This window comes from Pholcus phalangioides, unplaced genomic scaffold, assembly GCF_987345545.1.
Source record: "Pholcus phalangioides strain wild (caught in Gottingen) unplaced genomic scaffold, Ppha-v1.0 ptg000012l_1, whole genome shotgun sequence".
Classification (NCBI taxonomy): domain Eukaryota; kingdom Metazoa; phylum Arthropoda; class Arachnida; order Araneae; family Pholcidae; genus Pholcus; species Pholcus phalangioides.
The window spans coordinates 10,083,515-10,108,707 of record NW_028301605.1 but is presented as its reverse complement, the minus strand read 5'-3'; positions in this window follow the sequence as shown (position 1 = coordinate 10,108,707).

The following is a 25,193-nucleotide window of genomic DNA, read 5'->3' as shown; positions in this document are numbered from 1 at the left end:
TATAGCTTAGAGGAAGGGTCACAATCAATTTTTTAAAAAAGAAATTAGTTCTTCTGCTATTAGACTTCAAATAACATTGAAATTTACAGAAAATGATTATAATAACATATTTGAAGGTATTTTCCTACGAAATTATAATTTTTTTTTAAATATTTTCTGCATCAAAAAATAATAATTTTTGATTATCTGAAGGGAGGGGGGCTCTACACGCTCCCTCCCTCCCCCGCGTATGTGCATGATCCCAATGAGTTTTATGAGGTAGTCGACAGAGATGACAGGGGGAGAGGTGTAAAAATGGCTAAAAATCTGTTGACGCAATACTTATACTGCCCCTTAGGAACTAGTATAAAAATTATGAGTATGCTAACTTTCAGGTACTTTCCACTTTTTCTAAAAACGATTCTTTTACTTATCGTTGCTTTTGTAAAGGTTTACGGGCAACAGAAGTACAATATGAAATGTTTTCTCATAGTAAATATTTGGATTTGTTTCAGTCCATTCAACGATACAGAAATTCTGAGAAAATTTTCAATTCACCGCAAGGAAAAAATGTCTTTAGAGTTCTTTTAAGAAATATTTTCGTCATATACATCTAATCCTTTTCACACTTTGTCATACATGGGGAATATTTGCATAATCATGCTCCGATAACTTCACCATTCGCAACTATTTTATTTACGGTATAGTTCTTGTTTATTCGACTTTGCCGCTGATTGTTCAATGCCAATAAAAATCCGAAATTTATTGGTATTAAATAAAAGATATTCCACGGGGGCATTTAAAAATGCGCTGAAAATGAACGTTATGTACCAGGTTTTTTTTTTTAATCTTTAAATAAAAGAGCGGTATTAGTGCTATGGAACTAGTATTAGTGCGAGCGGTATTAGTCCATCGCCCCCTTCTTCAGAGAAATTTTTCTCTCATCGCCCCCCCCCCAACTCAAGCGAACCCATAGGATCCTATGTTATACCCGTGGCTTCTATCGCCCCCTTGGACCTTTCCATCGCCCACTTTGGGAAACACTGAGCTATACTATCAGACCAAAAAAGAAAAAGAAAGTTGCACACTCTCTTAAATTTTGTTGAAATAGTCTCGATGCAAATCACAACACGCATATATGTAACATGTCTTTATCTTTATGTCTTCACGCAATATCTCATCAACTCTTATTCTACAGTTCGATTTGCGTCAATTTGTGGCAAAGATCCTGCATGGATGACAGATGAATCAAACGATTACTCAGATTTCTGTAGATAACTATCAGATTTAGATCAAGACTTGATGTTGGCCAACTTAAGTACCTAAATCATTGTTTCCCGAAGTGGGCAATACCTCCACGGGATGCGATGGAATGATCCATGTGGGGATGTAATATGAGTTTTGGTTTGAGTTGGTGGGGTGATGAGAATGAAATTTATATCGAAGAAGCGGGGCGGTGGAGAACATAAAGTTTGCGAAATCATGAACTTAATGATATTTTCTTCTTTTCATTATGATCTTGTCTCTCTCATCTCAACTACATTCATGTGCATATCCATGTAATTATTAACAGTTCATGTACCCCCCGTGTAATATGTGTAGATGAAATGAATTTGAATGATTTAGCACTTAGTGCTTTTCTATTTAATTTTATTTGTTATTTTAGTACATTATTTAAAATTAATTAATTTCTTTATTTTATTATTTATTTATTTTGTTATATGAGATGAATGTATTTCCAAATTTCCACTCTGGAACATACCATCACTGTAAAAATATGAAATGCCTATTTATAGATGAAAGATGACCATTAAATGTACCTAGATATTCAGCAAATTTGGTTTTATTGTTGCACGCAGCCTGATCATTGCCGTATTAACTTATTGCCGTACTTACTTCCTCGTCTAAACTCACAGACGCACTTATTGCGTTTGGTCACTTACTGTATTTTTTGTCTTATTAAGTGATTATAAGTGCTTATAGGTGTCTTATTTGGTGCTTAAGTTTATAAAAATACAATTTCGAAGTTATTTATAATATAAATTTATTTATTCATATATTATAAAAAAAAACACAGCCAATGATGTTTTGAGCAACAAAAGGGCATTTCAAAGAAAACGATTTTCTGGATATTGTTATCAGTAATAAGAACCATGATAAGTTGATCATAAGCCTGTGTAATAATGATATTCATTCATCAAGATCCATGATACCAAGTCATTATACTGATACTTATCCGGTAAGATTCGTGATACTAAGCCTGTACAACCGTATTGTTTCGTGATACTAAGCCTGTACAACCGTATTGTTTCGTGATACTAAGCCTGTACAACCGTATTGTTTCATGATACTAATTCATGAATATTTTTAATACTGTAAGTCTTTATAATGATACTTTTGGGTCAACATACGTCGATCGTTCCTTGATATTATAGAAACCAAAAGGTAATTCTTAAGATTTACAAACAGTCATGTTTTAGAATTGAATTAGTTTCGAGGAATAAAACTTGCGAACTCATACTTAAATAGTGTATATTTCATTTTAATATCCTTAGATTAAATTTAATTTACACGATAACACCATATGCATATGCAATAATTTATAGTAAGATAAATATATAAACTTACGTTTTTCACGGTTGTCTTATTAGTGAGTTGTGATCATGTGTTGATCTGTCAATTTCCGCTCAACGCCAGTCATAAGAATTCAACTATATAAGAATTACCTGTTGACAACAAAAATATGTCCTACAACAAGTAAGAAATGGCTGATGTAGGGATAAATCGAAATAAATGAAACTTATTATAGAGAAACAACTAAATGTTCTCTAGCAATGTAGTGCTATGAAAATTCTGTAAATATGCTTGAAAAAATTATGTTGAGACATAAATAGCCGTTGAAATGTATTCGGATAATATTTAACCTCCTTTTAACCAGAACATGGGCCGTCGCTCTGTCTGAACGAAGGGACCCATATACAGAGTGATTATAATTAAAGTTCCCGTACGCTGAGTAGTTCCCCCCCCCCAAAAAAAAAAACTGCCCATTGGAATACAGTCAGATGTTTAGGATACCTTAATGAAACCATGGCAGAGAGAGATTTATGAATTAAAAAATAAGTTCCATTTTCGACCACCAGGTGAAAAAGTAGCGTTGTTTTATGAATTTTCCTAAAATTAACCATATAGCGTGTATATATATAAAGTTTCAATAGATTACGTCCACCAGAACGGGCTCTACATAGGTTGGAGTAGAATCAGCATACTGACGGAGCCCGAGTGGCTTGGTGGTAAGATGCTAGTCTACCACCGTGAAGGTGGTAGTCACGGTCACCGGTTCAACCCCGAGGGAGGATATAGATGAGATATTTTCTCCCAACGAGCTTGAGGCGATCACCGACAACGCCTTCATTTCCAACCCATCGCATTAATGACAGTAAATTGAAATACAGCGATATGGCAAGAGTTGATGTTTGGCGATAAAGTATACTGACGGGTTCTACATAGGTCTGAGAAGTGTCAGTATAATGGAACTACTCAGTTCAGTCCTATATACCACCCGTTCCGGTAGACATATTCCATTGAAACTTGGTATATATATGGGCTATGGGAAAATGCAATAAAAGAAGATGTAATACAATTCCGTATTGATGCACAGCACTGGATTAATTATGCAATTTCTTTCTGGAAGTTAATAATCCGTTGAACTGAGAAATTCCGCTGCTCTTATGTTTCACCAACATCGAAGCTGGACTTTTTCCAGAGTTGCAGTGGCATATGAATCTTGGCAACAGGCAGAGCTATAGTTATTTCATACATAAAGAAAGATTTGGTGGATATATTACATATATATTGTTCAAGTATCAAATTTATCCACGGAAAATAACTAAAATTTTCAAGAAATGGTCCGGCTGTAAAAAAGTATTTAATTAGCTTTTTTAAAATAAGAAATATTTAAGTTCAAAGAGCAATACCATGAAGTACCAAAAACAGCATTTACATAGAGAAAACATCAATGAAAAATTAGTAATAAATAAGTACTTACGTTACTGATTGTCTAAAGATGATTCTTGAAGTATTAGAGATGACATGGATGGCTATGTAGTAGAAAACATGACTTGATAATTCAAACGATGCTGCTTTTATATACACCATCAAGCACAACAGGTGATAGTATTGCCAGGAGTTATGCACGGATGCTTAGGTAATGGAATTTCTGGAAATTCCATTACCTAACGATCATTTCCATTCAATTCATAGTCAATGAATAAAATATTTTAATATGACTCAAATAATTGACAATGTGATTTCTTAAAGACCTATTGATCCAAGCACAAGTGTTCCTTCATGAAGCGTAGGAAAAAAATCCTCGATCAGACACGTGTATTTACAGTATTGGACAAAATATGATGAATGCATCTGAAATTCCTGATTGTTTTTCAGACGCGATTGTTCTCTTTTGTAATTTAAATTGCTATTTGTCTTAAAGGCACATAAGCAATGATACTTACATGACCCAAGATGGATATACTTTCTCACCTGTTGTTATTCCGTATTCATGCGCATCAACAAAAAAAAAATGAATAGAAAATTTTGATGATTTTCCAAGAAAGCGAACACGCCGGTTTCTCTTAAGCTACGTGTGTGTGAATGCCAGTTTTTTCACACCCGTAAACAACAGGTGGGGTAATTCACCAGAAATTTCCGAAATTACACGTTTCAGGAATGATTGTTTGGTGTTTTTCGATTCCTTAAATTGAAATTAAATTATAATAGACAATACGTAAATAAATGTGACTGGAGCAGGTGAAAATGAGGTTTCTGATATACGCCATTTATATTCTTGCAGGAATTTTCTACGAAGCGTATGGGAAAGTTTTTGATGGTTGGAAAACACCCAAAACGCAATAATAAATGCGTCTGGTAGCATTCCAGAAGTGATTGCTTTTACTGGATTTAAATTGTTTTTCTGGTAATAAGGACAGGTGAAATTTCGTTTAAACGTACGTAAGCAATTTAATGAATCATTGCACAAGCTGGACGGATCTGGCACTGTATCACCTGTTGCTATTGATGCATTAACAATGCTGAATAGGTGATTACACTGATTCTGAATAACCGAAAGCGCCATTTTTAAGCTACGTGTCCTAAAATATCTGAGATTTCACGGTGTGTTCATTCCCTGTAGAATTTGAATATGTTATAAACTGCAAGTATAAAAGTGTAATTCATATTTCATATTATGCGCATCATGCTTTATAACTCCCCTTAGAGATATGGGCAGTTCATGAAAACTCATTATCATTTACTGAAATTTTGTTCGAAACCATACTATACTACTGTGATAGCCATAAAAAATATGAGCGCTATAAACACTTTACAAATTGACAAATTATTATTAAGGAGTAAAAATTTGTGGATCATTCTCCATTCTTTGTTGATGAACAATAAAAATATGTTTATTATTCTGGATTTGATGATGATGGACCGTAAACATTTGTGGGTTATTTTTTCTTGTTGATGAAAGGCAATAATTTCCTTTTTACTATTCCACTTCTAGTGATGAAAGACAATAATTTGTTATTACACTTTTGGTGATGAAGGACAATAAATTTTTTTTTTATCATTCTCTTGCTAATAGACAGGAAGAATTGGTTTATCATTCCGCTCTTGATGAAGGACGATGCAATTTGGCGGATCATACCGCTTTTGGCCATGAAAGACGTACAAATTTGTTGATCATTATGCTCTTCGTGCTGAAAGACAATGAAAATTGATTTATAGTTCTACTCCTGGTGATGAAGGAAAATAAAAATGTATGAATTTTTTGTTCCGCTATTGTGGTGATAGAGGGCAATAAAAATTGGTAGATTATTCGCTCTTGGTTGATAAAAGACAAAAAAATCTCTTTTTGTTATTATTCCGCTTTTGATGATGAAGATCAATAAAAATTTGGGGATAATTTCGATCTTGCTGATAAAGGATGATAAAAATTGGTTTGTCTTTCCACCCTTGTTTATGAACAATAAAATATACGCGTTTATCAATCCACTCTTGGTAATGAAGTATTGGATTATTATAATGATTTGGATCATTCCCGTTTTGGTGATCAAAGACAATATAATTGATAGATAGTTTGGCGCTCGTGGTGATAAAGGACAATAAAAACCGGCGGATCATTCCACTCTTGTCGATGAAGGGCAAGAAAAACAGGTGGATGATTCTATCCAGGTCAATGAAAGAATAAAAATTAGTGGATCACCATTTCGATGTCGATGGACAGCAAAAATTCATGGACAATTCCAATAACGAATGGGCTAAGTGTAAAATACATCATCGAAGATTCAGACAAAAAAGTAAATACCGCTTCTTCATTGTAATGGTTGCTATCAACAAGATCGTCGTTGCGTTCGGTATCCCATGTACGCTTAGTACACCCGTCCGATAAGAATAATGCTTACAGTGAGATTAATATTGAATTATTCGAAAGAACAGAAACCACGAGTGCACTAATTAGCATATTGATAGGAAATTCTCAGCTTATTATCTATAGCTTCAGAATTTCCGTCTTAGTGAATTCAATGCTGCTGATCACGATCAAAAACCCTCCACTAATTTAGGATTAGGAAGAGCCTCAGAGAGAACCACGTGACAAGAAAGGGAATAGCCATTTACTGACAGTAATTTGATCACGTGAGTTTCGTCGCAACTACTCAAATAGCGAAATCGTGTAGTTTCGATACTTGGGAAGCGGCACACATAAGAGACATCGTCAGCAGCTTCATTTACATTCGTCCCGATACTGACACAATTAGAAACAGATCAACGCGAGCTTCTATTTCCTCGGGATTAGCACTCAAAATGTCCATCGAATTGGATAGGTTGATAACATCTAGATCGAGTTACAATTATTTCATTTTTGTGCACGGTGAGGCATATGTTTGATAATTGGAATGTACCGGGTGCATAGCGAATTCTCCGTTGCCGCAAAAGAAGCATACTTCCAATTATTCATTCCCAATACGTGTGTGTAATTGGTAATTATTGTATTTTATCTTGTATTATTTTTTTCTTCAAATAATTACCAATTGTGTACAACCACGGACTGATGCAAAGCAACTTACTTCCGTTACCTCAAAAGAAGCAATTGTATATATATATTTTGAATGAACAAGTGAGCAGCACCAACGCTTTTTGTCATTTAAAAAGCTATTTTTAGCTAATTCTTCATTCTCTATATCTTCATATCTCTCGATTTTTCACACACTCGCGCGCACGTCATTCACATTCCAAGGACTGCGTCGTTATTAAAATAAAAAATAAGAATACTTCTATTTGTTCACCCTCTTCTAAAAAACCCGATGAGAAAGTTGTTGCTCCCTTTCTCTTCAAGCCAACAATAAAATCCCATGTTATTTTGTGCGATATTCGTTGAGATATTTGAATTCAGAGAAAGTTTTGAAAGAACAGGACGGACGGACAAGGCTTCTTTCCCGACTTTTCACACACACACAACTAACTTTTGAATTCAAATACCTCAGCGAATATTGCGAAAAAACCATATTGGATGTTTCTATTGTCCACAGGTGAGACAAAGCAACAATTTTCTTATCGGATTTTTTTAGGACAGGGTGAACAAATAAAATGTTTATTTTATTATATTTTAATAACTATACAATCCCTTGCAATTTGAATGGAGTATTTGAGTTCTACATGATACTATGATAATTTTTGAAATTGGAAGTATGCCTCTAGGATCAACGGTTCACCAGTAAAACGCGGCAAAGGGGTAATGAAGGGATCACCCTGTATGCGTATGCATTTCCTCATGGCGTAGCATAGGGTATCCTTGGTCTCTTCTATGTTTGGTCATGAAAAATGCTAATAAAATTTTATTCAAATAAAAGGAGACTTTTATTTCATAGTTGAACGAAATAAATAAGAAGTTAATTGCCAAAAATGAATTTATGTCAGGAAAACTTTGTTGAACCCGAAGGTTTTTTTAACAGCTGGCTGATCCGTATGGATAGTGGAGAGTGACATAATCCTCAGATAAGTCGCCATCTAGTTGCAGTGTCAGCAACTGTGAGCTTTGGCTTGAATTTGGTCCGACCGTCCATGTACGGTCCCGTTTAGTGTGCATGAACTCCAACGAAAGATTGAGACATTCGTTGTATTTGTAGTCCACTGATCTAGGGCGATTCCCTGCAAAGGAAGTAGAGAATTTTCTCTCTTTTTTAAATATATCTTCACATCAGCCAGCTGTTAAAAACCCTTCGTAAGGATAGCGGAGAGTGACGTCATCCTCAGACAATTCATCCTATTACCAATTATCACTACGCAACGCCGATTTTGTCCCCAAAGATTTTTTCAGTGATTTATAGGGAGCTGATTCCGAATCTGGCATTGCTTGTCATATTGGCACTAACTTCTGAGTTAAAGTGAAAATTATAAATTTCAATAGTAGTACATAAGCAGCATATAAATCACATTCAAAGTCTCCGAAAAATAAATCAATAATAAGCTTAATATAAATGAATAAAGACTACTGATATCTTATCATGATGCAATTGTAATAATATGGTGAGTAAAATAAGAAAACGAATAAAAACTTGAAAGTGAAAATTCGGTGCAGAAATTAGTGGATGCAGACTATATTAAAATGTTTTGAGAATGCGTTATCTCACACAAACTAGACCCAGTTCGGCAAAACCAACATCAGTTTTAAAATCAGCAACCCCAATGCACCCTAAAACCATTAAAATTTCCTTGACAACATGCATTTTTTTTTTACTTTTGTGCAGTGTTAAATTGCGGAACAGTAGCTTTTGAAAAGTATTAATTTACAAAAATATGCAATCAATACTATTTTCTTATGGCGATATTTAACTCTCACAAGTATCGCAAAAATAGGACTGTTGCTACAGCAATCTAATTACTGACAAAACTCCATACTCTCTCAAATAAAATAACTATTCATTAATATCCATAACCGTTACGCTAAAGTTAATTATTAATAAGATACAAATTTTTAAGCCGAATATTCCATACCGGAGCTTTGTAGCACTTCTCTCCCAGAAAATTCCGCAAAACTCTCGCTATAATTAGTGTAAAATAATTAATCAATATCATTTTACGCTGACTATTCAGTTAATTGATTATTTTTAGAGGAAAAACGCTGAAATTAAACTTTTTTTTTTGGCGGTCACCTAATTTGTTCGTCGGGCTTCAGTCTAGTTCCATATTCATAAAACAAAAATAGAAAATTCTATTGTTTAAGCCCTAGAAAGGGGACCAAGAGAATCGCTTTTGTGCTGAAATTCATTTTCCTTTCTTCCTTCATATAAATGATGGTTTTTTTTTCTCTCTGTTTCAACTTCTTACTGAAAAATGAGACATTTTGTATCACAAAAGAAGGTGTACAAACCACTTCAACTACTGAGACCATTAATCTAAAGCGGGCGTTTCTGGAGTGTGGAGAGAGGGGTTTTTTTTGTTTCTTATATTGCTGAAGACTTTAAGATACTTCTTCTCTTGACTTATTAAAGATGAAAGACGGAAGAGATCCCACCAGCCTTACTTTTATTTTTCATTTTTGAGAACAGCTTTGTGCACTTGAAAGAGTTTTCCGTTCCATATCCATGTTATTTTTTTATTTCCATGAACGCACTATTTCCTGAAAGATCTCCAAAAATTCTTAACAGTAGGAACTGAAACCAGGAGCTGGAATGAAAGAAAAAAAATTTAGTAAGATCACAATAAGTTTGAATGACAAAGGATATACAGGGCGTTTCAGCGAAAGTCGTCAAGAGAAATATAATAGTACGGTTCACTTTCAGATCAAGTAACCTATTTAATTGGTAACAGAACAAAATTCAGTATATTTTAAGTAACTAAAATTTATCTTGAATATAATTAGTCTAAAAAAAAATTAAAGGATGTCATGTATACATAAATTTGCACATAGTTTAAAAATTTATAAAAATAAAGTAAGTGGTATATGAGGTTGGTAAGAATGTTATTTTCATGTAGCGATATTTTCTAGGTGCAAAAAAAAAAATTAGTCCAAATTTTATCGATAGAGGACGCTACACAAATGCCTCATTCGTAGAATTCCATGACAGAACTTTCATAATCTGTTCTACGTTCGTAAAGCTTCAGTCAGAGATTCTTTGTTGAGATATAATAACTTCACCAATATAGTGTTTTATCCACCAATGTTGATAACACAATGAAGACTCCCATATAAGCGTTAGTATCAGGAATTTTTGAGATGATATGTTAATCATACCCCCCTGCATTTTACAGAACTCGGCTATTCCCAGTGATTTGTTTCGTGCTGCACTCTCTACCATCACAAATTTGAACTGATATTTTTTCTTAAAAGAAACCCTCTTCGTGGGTATAACTTTTTCGCAAACCGCATTCGAATATACGAATTCCTTTGACATATATATGAAATTTTAAACTATTTACGAATTTATGGTACACCCTGTATGAGGAAAAAAAAAGCAATTTAAGCTGCAACCGAACAGAAATTGTAAATTTTATTAAAATTTCCCGGAAAGACGTTTAGCTCGAATGGCCATTGAACAGAATATTTACTAACACATCAAAAAATCGAATTTCTCGATGTTTCAATTTCTATCAGCTATAATAAGGATGGAAAATTACAGGAAAACTATGAAAACAAATCTAAAACTTCGATCAATTAATATCTTTATTAATTTTCATTCAAATGTTTTGTGGGCTCAGGCCAGTCTTACAGATATGAAACGTTTACAGGCGCAGCAGAACATCATTCTTCGTCAGTTTACCAGAGCCCCCTGGTATGTGAGAGGAAAAAAACATCCATAAAGATCTGGACTTGCCACTAATCTTGGACTATATCAAGGAGCTCACAAATGCTGATTTTGAAATACTACGTTCTTCTGAACACCCGCGTCTTAGAGAAATTGTCTATTATGACCCTAGATTCTCCACAGTACACTCTAGGCCAGCGGTTCTCAACCATTTTTGACTCGCGGAGCCCTTTTTGGTATTTATGCCGGAGCCCCGTAGGCTAATTTTTTATTTATTGATCAATGTTATTGATTTATTTTTATTGTTAAATATTTATAATAATTTTTTTTTTTTCAAATTTACTGGGATTTTTTTTGATTTTCCCGAGTGGCCGTGGAGCACCTGGAAGTTCACACGGAGCCTCAAGGGCTCCACGGAGCACCGGTTGAGAACAGCTGCTCTAGGCCAATGGACGTGCTAAGCGTGGATTGAGTGACGAAATGATGTAATTTTCAGAACATTAACATGAATTTTTTTTATTACCAGACAATGTATGAATTTAATATCAGTTTTATTTGATATTGCAGATGCTGTGGCCACAATTCAGAGGCGTCTATATCTGTTTTATCTCGATGAGCGCTCATTTCGCAAAGATGTGTAAACAATACTCTCCTGTGGCTCTTTCATTCTCTACACATACATACATACACTATACACCGCACACACATGCACAAACTTGTCTTGTCTTTTTCCTTCTCATACCAGCCCTGGTGATCTGTAAGTCGCCAGACAGCCTGCAAAGGCTAGGCGGCGACGAAAACGTTCAATTCTTGTCTGGATTCAAATGTTTTGGGGGGAAATTCTTCCGGTATAACAAAGATTAATAAATGTCTGTTTGTATATTCATACGTAATGAAGAAGAAAACAAGTAGTTATTTATGTATTGTGCAATTTAAGTGGGTTCTGGGAAAGGCAGCGCTATAATTTTCATACACAACTGCTTTTAAAGTTGTGAGGGATAAAGATGCATTATATTTATTTTTGATAAAAATTAGTATGCAGCGATGTTGAAAAGATTTTGTATGCTTCTCAACGCTCCTAGGTATATCAATTTTACGTATTCTCTAGAGAGCAACGTTTCTCACCCGGTACAGTAGAACCTCTCGATAAGGGACACCCATGGGACCAAAACATTTTGTCCGCTATTGGCGATTATGCATAATTTCCCAGATAAAGCTGGAAAGTCTGATAAATATGGAAAAATTTATAACCTTTGTTTTATTAATCAAACCAATTAATTACTTTTACCCATACATGGTATGTGCATTACACATATATCAATATATATATAATCAAATTAAAATAAGTCGAGAGAGATAAAACCATTATCGGTCTTATAATGTTGGCTTTTTTCACAAAGATCAACATGTGTAAATAAAACCAACAATACCATTCTGAATCAGTATCCTGGACGATAGTTATGTTCAGTTAATCAAAAAATTAACTGGCGGATTATCATATTTACCAATACGCAAGCTTGGGATTACACAAAATCGCCGTATTACACGATATGATAAATGTATAGATGTATAATAAATTCTAGATTTTTATGAACAAAAATTAATGAATTAGAGCTGGTGAAAAAAAATCAGAGTTTGCCTCATTTTAGTGTCCGCTAACGGGAAGTGAAATACATTAAAGGCCTATTTGACGAGACCAGGAATCAGAAAGGTGTCCGTTGACGGGATGTGTCCGCTAACAGGGAGAGGACGTTAGGAGTGGTTCCACTGTACTCCGCGGAGTTCTTGGGGCTCGATGTGGCCTTTCATGGGGGGGGGGGGGGGTCCGTGTAAATTAAAATAAAGCAGCAAATTTGATAAATATAAAAACAGGGTAACGGGGCTCAGCCATAGAAATTATGTACTCGTAAGGGCTCCGACAACAACTGAAAAAAGAGACAACATTTCATCTCCTTGGTTCCTTGGAATTGCATCCCGATTCAGTTATTGTACATTCATTTCACTTCCGGTACAGTTTTTGTTGCTCGAAAAAATACTCAAAACGAGGAAAAAGAGATAGAATATTGCATAAAGGCACAAAAGAGATATAAAATAAATGCATAAAATACATATAAAACAAATGCATAAAATACATATAAAATAAATGCATAAAATACATATAAAATAAATGCATAAAATACATATAAAATAAATGCATAAAATAAATGCATAAAATAAATATAAAATAAATGCACAAAAATATATAAAATAAATGCACAAAAATATATAAAATAAATTCATAATCTATTAATGATATTTTCCAAAATTTAATAATTATACTGTTCAAAAGCAATGACTACATTTATTTCATAATTTATAAATGTATTTTTTTTTTATAATTTATCGTTTTAAATTTCAGATTATAGTCTTCTCATTTGATTTTTATTAGCTGCGACATGATTCGATGAACCATTATTTGATGCTGAGCATAACAGTTTTATTGATCATGCTACGGGGGGGAGGGGTGATGCCATAATTAAAAATAAACTGAAACTCTTAACGATTCGTTTGAGTAATTAGCTAATTATCTGTTTTCTCGAGTCTCATTATCTAATCATGACCCGACTCAGCCTTCGTCCATCGGAGATCAAGTACTTAAAAATGAATTAAGTCGATGCCAGCAATCAACTTCACTCGAACTCGTTAATTGATACGTACACGACATTATCGAACGTTAGAGCAATGCATTTCCGATAACCAATCGATCGATCAGGGGAAAGCACTCCCTCGGAACGTCTGGAATTCTTTGTTTAATCTAATCGTCGGTTATTAATAAGTGTGCGTGCATGGTTAGATAAACATTCACGTGGAAAACAGAAACCAACGAAACGTCGCTATCGGGTTTAACAATGCTCTTTATTAAGTTTAATTTCGAATATAGTCATGTGACCCGAATCAGTGTTCGCAAATACGCATCTAAAAACGCGTATTTCACGTATCGAAATTCATATTTTTGCTCCTCCAAATATTTTCAAGGAGTGAAAATACTCTTTTGGAATTCCTTTATAACGAAATTTTGTTTTAACGAAGTGATTCCTTCGGTCTCTGGGTGTTCGTTATAACGGGATTCGACTGTACTTGGTTAAACCCCTTGTACAAGGATTCCTTACCCGTCCATCATTTTAAATTTTTCGGTGTGTTACCCGTTCTTTCCCTTACCTTATACAAAAATTCATGAATGCCTCCTCCTCCTAACACAGTGTTTCTCAAAGTGTGCGCCGCGGCTCCTAGGGGCTTCACCAACCTTTGTCAGGAACGTCGCGGCGAGATGGAGATATTGATTTCTGTGTTTATTTATGATTTGAGAAGTGGTTCGTTTATATAAGTTAAAATATCTACTCTCTTTATATATATATTTATTTATATATTTATATAAACATATAAACCATTCTGGGGAGTCCCAGATGAACCATGAAACCATGTAATGGGAAAGGTAAACGCCGGTGTATTTTGTCTTCTCTTGTCCATCTCTGTAATTCGGCAATGCTTGCCTGTTGAGATGTGTATAAATGAATAAATAAATGCACAAATAAATGAAGAAAATGCGTAAACATTGTTTTTACAGAAGATAATTAACAGATGGAGCGAGGAGTGATTTTGTTTTCGAAATAGGAAATGAAGAAACATTATACCATATTAGTGAAGTTTGTTTTCGTTTCAGAAAAAACCATTTCTTTTGGAATTTGTAGCAATATAACTTTTACGTTATTTCCTGAAAAACATCAATCTTGGTTATTAATCTTGGCATTAATCACTGGGGGTTCCTTGTTCCATTTTCTAATACTCTGATAGATCTGAAATAAACTATTATTCTATATAACAGTTGAGTGATAAGTCACTGAGATGTCTATGATTGAAACTCTTAATTTTTCTTCACGTTTCGTGGTCTTGAATTTTTTCTGTGATTTTTGTAATTGATAATGAATTTAAATCAATACCGGAAATGATGAATTTTATAATTGTCAAAAAATAATGATTTTAATAATTGTCAAAAATAATGAATTTTATAATTGTCAAAAATAATGAATTTTATAATTGTCAAAAATAATGAATTTTATAATTGTCAAAAATAATGAATTTTATAATTGTCAAAAATAATGAATTTTGTAATTTAGTTTTTACTCTAGATCAGTGATTCTGCTCCGCGGAGCCCTTGGAGCTAGCTCCTTGTGCACTCTCCAGGGGCTCCGTGGCCACTCGAGGAAAATAAAAAACCAGTAAAATATGAAAAAATAATTATAAATATTTTTAAATAGTAAAAATAAATCAGTAACTTTCATGAATAATTAAAAAAATTTGGCCTACGGGGCTCCGCGAGTCAAAAAAGTTTGAGAACCGCTGCTCTAGATAGTTTTGCGAAATATATACCTTTGACTTTTCAAGACCGGGCACACCCCGCTTCCCATCTCAGAGAGATATCGAATCGTTCCCGAAGGATGGGTGTATCCGGAAAGTTTTATTAAAAACAACATAACATGGCCACCTCAGACGATGGCAGCAAAATAAAATAATTTACATAAAAATTGATCGTCAACTCCTGAAGTCATATAACAAATAAATAAAATCTAAACAATCAACGCCAATGGACAATCAAAATTACAAACGGCATTGATTATAAGATGGTGGTGTATAGCCGTCCATCCAGGAAGACGTCCAGGTGACCGAATACTCAGACGTATGTAGCAGTTATTCTGGTGGACGTATTTTGATGAAACTTGACATATAGGACACATGCAACATAGGGGAAAAAGAAAGATTCAGTAAAAAACTATAGTTTAGTTTCTGACCACTAGTTGAAAGAGTTCCAAAAGTTGCAGGAAAGTAAACCTTACATTGCAGTTGTCTTCTCCCCCCCCCCCCCATCGTTCAAATAACGTGTATGCCAAGTTTCAATGAAATACGTCACCACGACTGGCTCTACATAGGTCGGAGAGAAGCGTCAGTATAATTAAGCTGAGTTGTGTCAGTATATTTACGATATCAGGGTCCCGAGTTCGAACCCAAGGGAGGATATAGATAAGATATTTTCCCTAACGAACTCGAGGCGACCACCAATAGACAGCGCCTTCACTTCGAACCCATCTCACTAATGGCAGTAAATTGCAATATAGCGATATGGCCAGAGTTGGTGTTTGGTGAAGTAGTAGTATATTTACAACCACCCTGTATGAATGTATGACATACCTAAAGAAAAGATCCCTTTTAGTATCTACAATCATATTTTTATTTTCAATACTACAACATAGGCTCTTTCAAAACATTCAAACAAAATGAATAAATTATTATGTAAAGTATGAAAAAAACATGAATTTAAATCGGCAAAGATAAAAGATATTTTTTCAATCAATGGAAATTCGAAATTAATTTTCCAAAACATAATGTTAGTGACACACGCAGAAAAATTTATTTAAAATAAAACCTTGCTATTGCAAAACTCATTTCATTCGGCCGAGTTTGAGAATTTAATTAATCAACTCATTTCAATTAAGTAATTAATCATTTCAGAATGGGACTTGTTCATTTCTCTTGAAGTAGTGTTCCCCCTCCTCATACTGAAAGGAAAGTGAATATACATGTTGATGCTAATTTCACATGTACATATGATAAATAAATAAGATGAAATCCGTATTCATTTTATAAAGTATTCCTATGTTTCAATGCATGTTGATTAGAACTAATGAGGATTTCCATTTCAAAATACTTGCTTGGAAACTACAGTTCCTCGATAATTAAATCTGCAGAAATTTAGAAAATGTATTAAATATAACAATTACAACGATTCTTTCTTTTTTCTTCAACTGCGCGTATTATTTAAAACATTAGACAAAACAGAGTAATTAAATTCGATACCTAGAAATAAGCATTATTGTGTTAACAAGTACAGTCAAACCTGTATAAAACGGATAGTCAAGAGACGAATTATTTCCTGTTTCAGACAGGTTTCCATTTTATAGAGGTGCACATAACAATATGGTCGAATTCCGTTTCAACGAATACCGTTATAGCGAAAATCTTGTTTTAACGAACACTTTTATACATGATGTAAAAGTGATATAAAAGTTGATCCAGATATGTTTACATAGGAACAATACGAAAACCTGTAATTCCTTTATAACGAAATTTCGTTATAACATAGTTGTTTCTGAGTTATGTTGGATTTCGTTATAACGGGATTCGACTGTATACACAGTGATTTATTTCTATCGTTTACGAAACTTGAGTTTTGAGAACATCACCCCTACTTCTATACACCAACGAGTGTTAAACAGAGACATGTATATTATTATTTTGAATTTTTCCATGTTTGCTGTTTCAAAAATAAATGTACATTTATTTCATTCTTTGTACATAAATTTCATATTCAATTGCTTTAATATGCTTCAGTATAAAAAGTTCTCCTGAATAGCAATAGAATGGACACTAACTTTCATTGAAAATTATTTTTTTAAATACACCGAAACGTCGATATAACGATATTCTGACAACCACATCGTTGTGGAGGGATTATCGTTACATCGAGAGGTGAAATTATCCTTACGTGAGATCAAATTTATGCTGTTGCTGTAATCTTTTCTACATCGACATTATTGATAGCATCAGAAAATTCGCCGCAAAAAATTGTAATTGATTAATTTGTTAGTAAAATTTACCAAGATGCATTGCCCATGTAAGGGAGTTTACCGCACACATCCCACTTTCATGTCTTACACAGAAAGTAGCAACACCAATAACTTGCTTTAGCTTTCGGTGATTTCTACTGCAAAATATTGATTTTTATCAGATGCATGCAGAAGAAGGGAAACAAGGGAATAAGTTAAAATTAAATGCAAAACGATTGTGAGCAAAATATAAAAAAAAATATTGTTACAGCTGTTCTTCTATAAATATCGTTATAGAAGAATTTATCGTAGTAAAGAATTTCGTTATATTGAGTATCGTTGTAGCTATATTTTACTGTATTTAAAATAAAAGTTGAGAAATCGCATACCTTTTTAAGAAAACAGAGATAATGAGATCAACATCAATAGCGTTTGTGAAAGAAAGATTCTATATTTCTGTAACATTTTTGTGTTCAAATTCAATACTCGTTTCTTGTCACTGGTGGCCATCTCTACACTGAATGAAAATCTGTGCAGTAGCCAAAACGTGGTATCGCTAAATTGTGAACAATAATTCAGTCTTCCTCACGTATTACTCTCCCGAAATTATCAAACTTTCCCCAAGAAATAAGAGTATTTTCTAACAAAGGTCACACCACTTCCATGATAAATGAAATGTTAAACAAGCTTTTACTAAATTTTGAATAGTATATCCGCTTCCACTCGAGCCCGATTCCCAGACAGTTCAGATACATATTAAGCATTCATCGATTTTGCAGGAGGTGAAAGAGTTTGCCTAACAAAAGGGAAATCAGAACGACTTCAATTTCCTCCCATCGAAAGGACAAAAACTTGCACTTGGCCAAACATTCTTTCCGTTTTAGCAGGTTTTGTGTCTACAAGTAGACTAAATATACCTTCCGTTTCCGCGTTAAACAGTTTCCGTATTAAATATGTTTCTTATTACTGAAAAAAATATTAATTATTCACTAGACTATATATTTGTTCTGCTTAAGTCTTATACAGTGTCTGTCTAATGTCGGTATTACACTATAAAAGTTTGATAAAATTATTTTATAAAACTTGAAAAATGTAACTGATAAGCACGTCTGTTACATTCGAGCGAAAGTAACTGATCCGCCTATTGATTGCATTTTTCAAGTTTGATAAACGAACTTTTATCAAACTTTTATTGTGTAATGCCGGCCTTAGACGGGCTTCACTATCAAGTAATTACTATACAGGGTGGCTACCATCAAACGGCCCAAAATCTACACCACGTAATTTATTATCGACAAGGAATATGAAAAGTACTCCCCGTTTCAGGGATTTGGAAAATATTTTGGTAGTTATGTAACGTAATTTGAAGTTTTTGGTAGTATCAGTAACGTTGATTAGGTCAAAACACTTCAGCTTGGAAGGTGCGCCGCTACATCATGCTACAACCTGCATTCGAACGGCACACCTTTGGAGGAACAAGTGCGGCAAATGCATGTCAGTGGAGAGGGCACATCACTTGGTGCTGTGGGACGACTAAAACAATTAATGCTTTTCGTCACGGTCAATGAAAGTTGTTTCGTGCAACGGTCAGCAGTTCCGAGCGTGAACATGGCGCCTTCGAGTCCACCTTGTATCCGCAGGTCGTTACAACTAAGACTATTCACTTCGAGTTGAAAGTTGTGCGAGAAAATGTGACTTACGGGAACCAGAACCTCCTAGCAATAGAAGGCCTCTGCACGCTGCTCGTCACGTCGAGTAGTCTCTCAAGTAGTCCCTTGACGACTCTCAAGGTAGTCCATTTTCCCTCAGAATATTCGGGGGGGGGGAATATCCTGCTCGTGCCAGTATCGCCGTTGCGCGGAAAATAAATCTTCGTGCTCAGAATTGGCGATTTCTATGCCCCATATCCAATCACCATGCGGTATTTGTGAGCCAACCAGGAAGATTCTACACCAAAATAAGAAGAAATGAAATATGATGATGTAGTTCAAAATGTGACGAACTTCCTAGGTAGTCTTAATGACGTTACAGATGAACTGGCAACCCGTACAGAGGCCTTCTATCTCGAGGAGGTGCTGCTGGAACTCGGTATTAATACATTATGAAAAACTGTACCAGTTACGACAATAAACTTGAAATTTATTTCTGATTTTTTATTGATTTATTATGGATTTTATACTGATTGGTTTTATTTAACACATTTTATTTTGATTTGATTATATTAGCTGGAGCTCGCTGGAGATGTGCACGATTGCACCTGCTCATGTATAAACATTTATATTTGCCGCCAGTGACTGCCAGCGATTTAATTTTAATATTCAATAAATCTCAGGAAGCACCCCAGTTCTCATGGGATCAGGGGCGAATCTATGGAAAGGGGGGGGGGTATCGCGGTGAGCACCCCCCCCCCCAGAAAAAGGCGAAAATTCATGAAATTTTCGGAACTTCCATATACAAATACAAATACAAATACAACGCCACAACAGGCAAATTGCCCAACGAGGTGGCTGACTTAAGAACATCATGGATCCCCGAACCCCTACCTACCACTGCTACACCCACACATGCACCGCCCCCCCCGGAACCCCCCCCAACGAATTGGTACATGCGGGAATGTGCGTGTACGTGTAGTGCAACCTGACGTAAAGTTTGTTTCTGTAAATAATATTGCTGTATAATATATATATTGCTGTATAATAATATTGCTGATACAAATTCGAGAAAACTTCGACTATTAAACGGGTAAAACCAGGACATTCTTAAAAAAAAACGTATGTTTGGAGAGCAAAAACAAAACAAAAAAACGGGATTGCCATGGAAAGTACGGGACACAATGTGGAACGAGGCTGATTTTAAGCGACTTATAAGCGATCACCGCTCCCAACAACGAGCTCTAGATCCACCCCTGCATGGGACAATGTGATTAAATCATCCTGTGTGATAGAGCCTGGGAGTCTCTCTGGCTTACTCACTTACTCATTAGGTCACTCGCTCAATCACTTACGCACTGGGTCACTCACTAATTCACATACTCTCTCTCTGGGTCACTCACTAATTCACATACTCTCTCTCTCTGGGTCACTCATTCACTCGCATACTCTCTCACTAGGTATTTTCCTAACGGTGAATTTTCCGGGTACGACCAAGGTTCAGAAATATCCTGTAAATCACGGGTCATATGGTCACTGTTTATATACAAGTTTCTGGCCCGAAAAATTTTGTGCACCGTGGATATACTCGTATAGTAAACTTATAACCTTGTTACATTCACCGACTGTATTGGCAAATTTATCACAGATTTACCTCGTATAAAGTGTTAGCCAAGTGAGATCTACTTGCAAAATTATTTAACCAAAATGAACACTTTTTTTGCCAAAGTGTGGCAATTTTCTCCCTCTCTCTGTTTTGCCAAATCTTTTTGAGGGAATCTTTTGAGGAATTGCAAAGGGAAATAAAAATAGCTTGCTTATCTTCTCAGCATTTTTTATCTCTCTGAAGGTTAATAGCAATGTAATCATCTTCAAAGACGTCGAGTTAAACGTTTGGTGCGCGTTTCGGTGAGTTTGGCAGTGTTTGGAAATGGCGCAATCAATTTTAAAATTCGGGAACTATTATTTATATTTATATTTTTTCACAAGGAGCCACGTAGCGTAGTTTTTGGCGGTCGATAGTATCCACCCTGTATAACTCCCGGGTGTGGGTTCTAATTTTTATGTCCATGTACTTAACCTCACCTTTAAGTGTCGGTAACCTCAGTTTAGAATCTTGCATGGTGTTAAACCAGTTGAGAATTACTTAATATTTTTCAATTCTGGTATCACTGACATGAAGGTCTATGCACCTGTTGTCTATTTCACCAAATACCAACTCTGGACATATCTAGGGTTACCATATTCGAGCGCGAGGAAAATACGGGGAATTGGACTTCGAAATACTTGAAAATACGGGACAATGCTAATTATCGCCAAAAATGGTGCCAAAAGTTTTGAAAGTTGCCAACTTTTGGGGAAATCTCAGAAAAGTCGACAGTCGTGGGGAATGGAGCGTCACTTCAAATTGCAATGAATTAAAAGAAAAACATGACAAATATGTGTGAGATGAATATTCGTATTTGTAGTTGTAATTATCGTAATGTAATTTCTAAGTTGGGAAGATAATTTTAATCGTTGATTTAAAGCGTAGTTTCCCAACCTTTTTTTGGCCTCATCGCCCATTTCTTCAGACATTTTTTTCTCCCGTCATCCCTCAACGCAATCTAACCCATAGAATCCTATGTTATACTCGTAGCTTCTACCGTCCCCCTGGAGAATTCCATCGCCCCCCTGGGGGTGTTAACGCCCACGTTGGGAATCACTGATTTAAAGCATAAAAAGTCAAATTGTCTTTGTTGAGAATACGTAAAAAATCGGCGTATTTTCGCGAAAAACTCAGGACAGCCACAAAATCAGAAAAAAAAACGATAAATACGGGACGTACGGTCACCCTAGCCATATCGTTTTATTGCAATTTTCTGTCTGTAATCAGTTGGGTTGGAAATGAAGGCACCATCGGTGGTCACCTCAATGTCGTTAGAAAAATATTTTATCTAAATTCTCCCCGGGTTTGATCCCAGGACCGTGATGGTAACCTTCACGGTGTCAGACGAGCATCTCATCACCAACACCACTCGGGTGCCCAGCCTTACGCCTCTGGGGCACTCATTTTAAATTTTTTTATAAAAATTATATAGTAACATTCGTTCATTTCATTATGGTTCTTTCATAATGTTGAAAAAATTCTACGTCTATTGCATCCTGTAGAACTGCTTATTAAATAGAATACTTGTAAAAGTTACCAGATGGGACTGGGATATTCAACGAACTCTCCCTGTTTTATTAAATCTGTAATATCACGCACCCTTGTTTGGAGAGTTTCGCAAAAGTTTGATTTCGCCATTTAGTTGTCTACATGGCGAAACATAAAACGTCTAGACTACTCCAAAAATGAATGTTGAATAAGGGACGGGAAATGAAGACTTTTGACCTGGAGAAGTGAGACATACCATTAAATTATACCTGAAAAATCCTCATCTCCGTAGACATGAACTGAACTAACTTTGAAAATATTTTCAGAAATGCTGAGTGTGGAGGAAAAATTAAGTTTAAGTTTTTTTTTCTTCAGAAAGCAATATATATGTGTGTTTAGCATAATTCTAATAAAATGTCTGAAACAATGTAGATTAACATCCATATAAAATACCATTTGTAAATTAATTTATAAAAAGATCTGTTGTTGCTTTAGAGCTATTTTGAACTCACAAACTCTTTAAAATTCCTTGTAATGTTATTATTAAATGAAGGGCCCAGAAGCCAATCAGTATAATTCAATAAACATTAAAACTGAGATAAAAAGTATTATATATTTTAAGGGATTTTTTATTCCGTGGTGAGTATAGCGTTACCTGCTGTTGCAATACGAAGATAGCGACTTGAATATTTTGGCAACTGACATTTTTAGCATAATTTGATTGACAATAACTAATAATAATTAATAATTAATTAATTTTATTAACAGTAATTAATTAAATAACAATTTTTGCAATATGAGTCATTTGCCGAAAATTTTCTTACACTGATTGGATACTGAGCCCTCCATATTTGCTTTTAATGTTGAGAAAATCTCATTTCATTTTCATTTCTGACCGAACACGGTCCATGCTCTATCACAATCGAGAAATTTTATCATATCCCCAATGGGGCTAGATCGTGGCGGACTTTATTACACGAGACTAATAATGCATAAAAGAGGAAATAAAATAAAACAACGCACAGACACGGCGGTTATATGCAAAAAAAACATACTAATGCATGGTGCGATGGCACCATGAAACGTAACACAGAAAATATGTAAACACAAAAAAATTATACAATATATACAGGGCTGATTGCATAATGGGTGCGCACTCGTAAGAAGTACGTAAAAACAGACGTTACGCTGGATCACGGTTGGTAGTAAATCCTGGGGTGGATTGACTCTTGCATAGATCGTCTGACCATTCGTCGATTGGGTTCTGCGTAGTCTGCGTTTCTGATCTTATCATGAATAATCTGAGGATTCGCTTGCAGGTAGCGTACGTGGTTTGTAGAGTTCTGTTTCTTAGAGTTCTCCCTTCGAAGTATGCAGCCCAGGCATTGTGTGTGTGCATGGTGTCAGTCGGTCTAACGAGTAAGGCAAATACACAAAAAATACGAAAACTCCTAATGCATTTCGACGTACAATGGGTGTCGTCTCCAGAGGAAATATCTAATCGCGCTGACCTAAGATCCCGATTGGGGTATACCCCAAGTGAGATCCATTCTTCCTTCTGAAGACGACACCCATTATGTGTCGAAATGCATTAGAAGTGTTCATATTTTTGGTGTATTTGCCTCATTCGTTGGTGACTTGTTCATATGCACGACAGTGCCGAATCGATCGGTTGTAGAAAATAATACAAGTACTATTTGAAAAATCGACCCTTGGTCTACAAGCAAGCATACATTAACCCTTCATCTACCAGATTATGAAAAGTGTAATAAGAATAGATTTTAATAAATATAAATAAAAATGGAAATATAATGGCATAATAAAAATAGTTATCATGTCCCCATATTTTTTAGATCAATTATTTGTAATAAAAAATAAAATCAAATTAAGCAAACACTGTTTTTCATACAATTAGTACATAACAAATTATCAATTATCTAACCTGGTACTTTAAAGTACCGTCAGTGAACGAAAAATTGAAAAACCCAATCAACTTACCAACAACAAAATAAATTTACTGATCAAGAAACATACAAGACAAGAAAAAGTGTGACACAAATTTCCATAGTATTACACATTTTCTTCATTCTAGCGAAAATCGCTAAATAGGTTTCACGAATTGCCATTAAATTATCTCTTCTCATAATAGTGTAATGGGCATATTAGTGGATGTATTAGCAAAAAAAAGACACTTTGGATGTGATTAGCTAATTATTCGTTTTCTCTCGAGTTTCTCATTATCTAGTCATAACCCAACTGTGCTTCCATCTTTCAAATATCGAATATTTAAAAGTGAATTAAGTCGATAAGACCAATTAACTTCTTTTCGATCATACTAATTGATATGTAAGTAACATCGAAGGTAAAAGCAAAGAATTTCTGGTAATAGATCCAAAAGAATATTTCCCGGAATATTCCGAGTATATCGTTCATTACACTGATCAATATATTTCTCATTAATATAGTTTTCAGTATGGCGGCATGAGAATTCTCGTTTAAAATCAGAGAAACGTAAAAAAATAATGATAAGCAAGATTTACAATGTACCCGAAGGAATTATTTTGTACAATAACAATCAGTATTTTCCTAGATTAATTACCATGCCAGTCCGTAAATCATCCGATAACCACATCGATAGAACAGATAGGTTCGTTACTTACTCGATCATTATCAGAGCAAAAATATGCATTATTACTTTTTAAGGTTCATAATATCACTCCCGATTGCAATTACAAAGTCTCATCAACATTTGGATTCAAAATACATGAATTTTGTTTGATCTGACACGAATTAATTATCATATTGTACGTTGTGGAATTGTTTTGTGGAATTTTGTGAAATCAGTTAAAAATTTTGTTTGAAATCAGTGAGTCACTAAACTAAATATTTATTATTTGTCAAGCAAACATTTATCATCCTCTATCTTCTCTCTCTCTCGATAAGCCTTATGCTAACCGTGTTCCTCATTTGACAATGAGGAACACGTTTC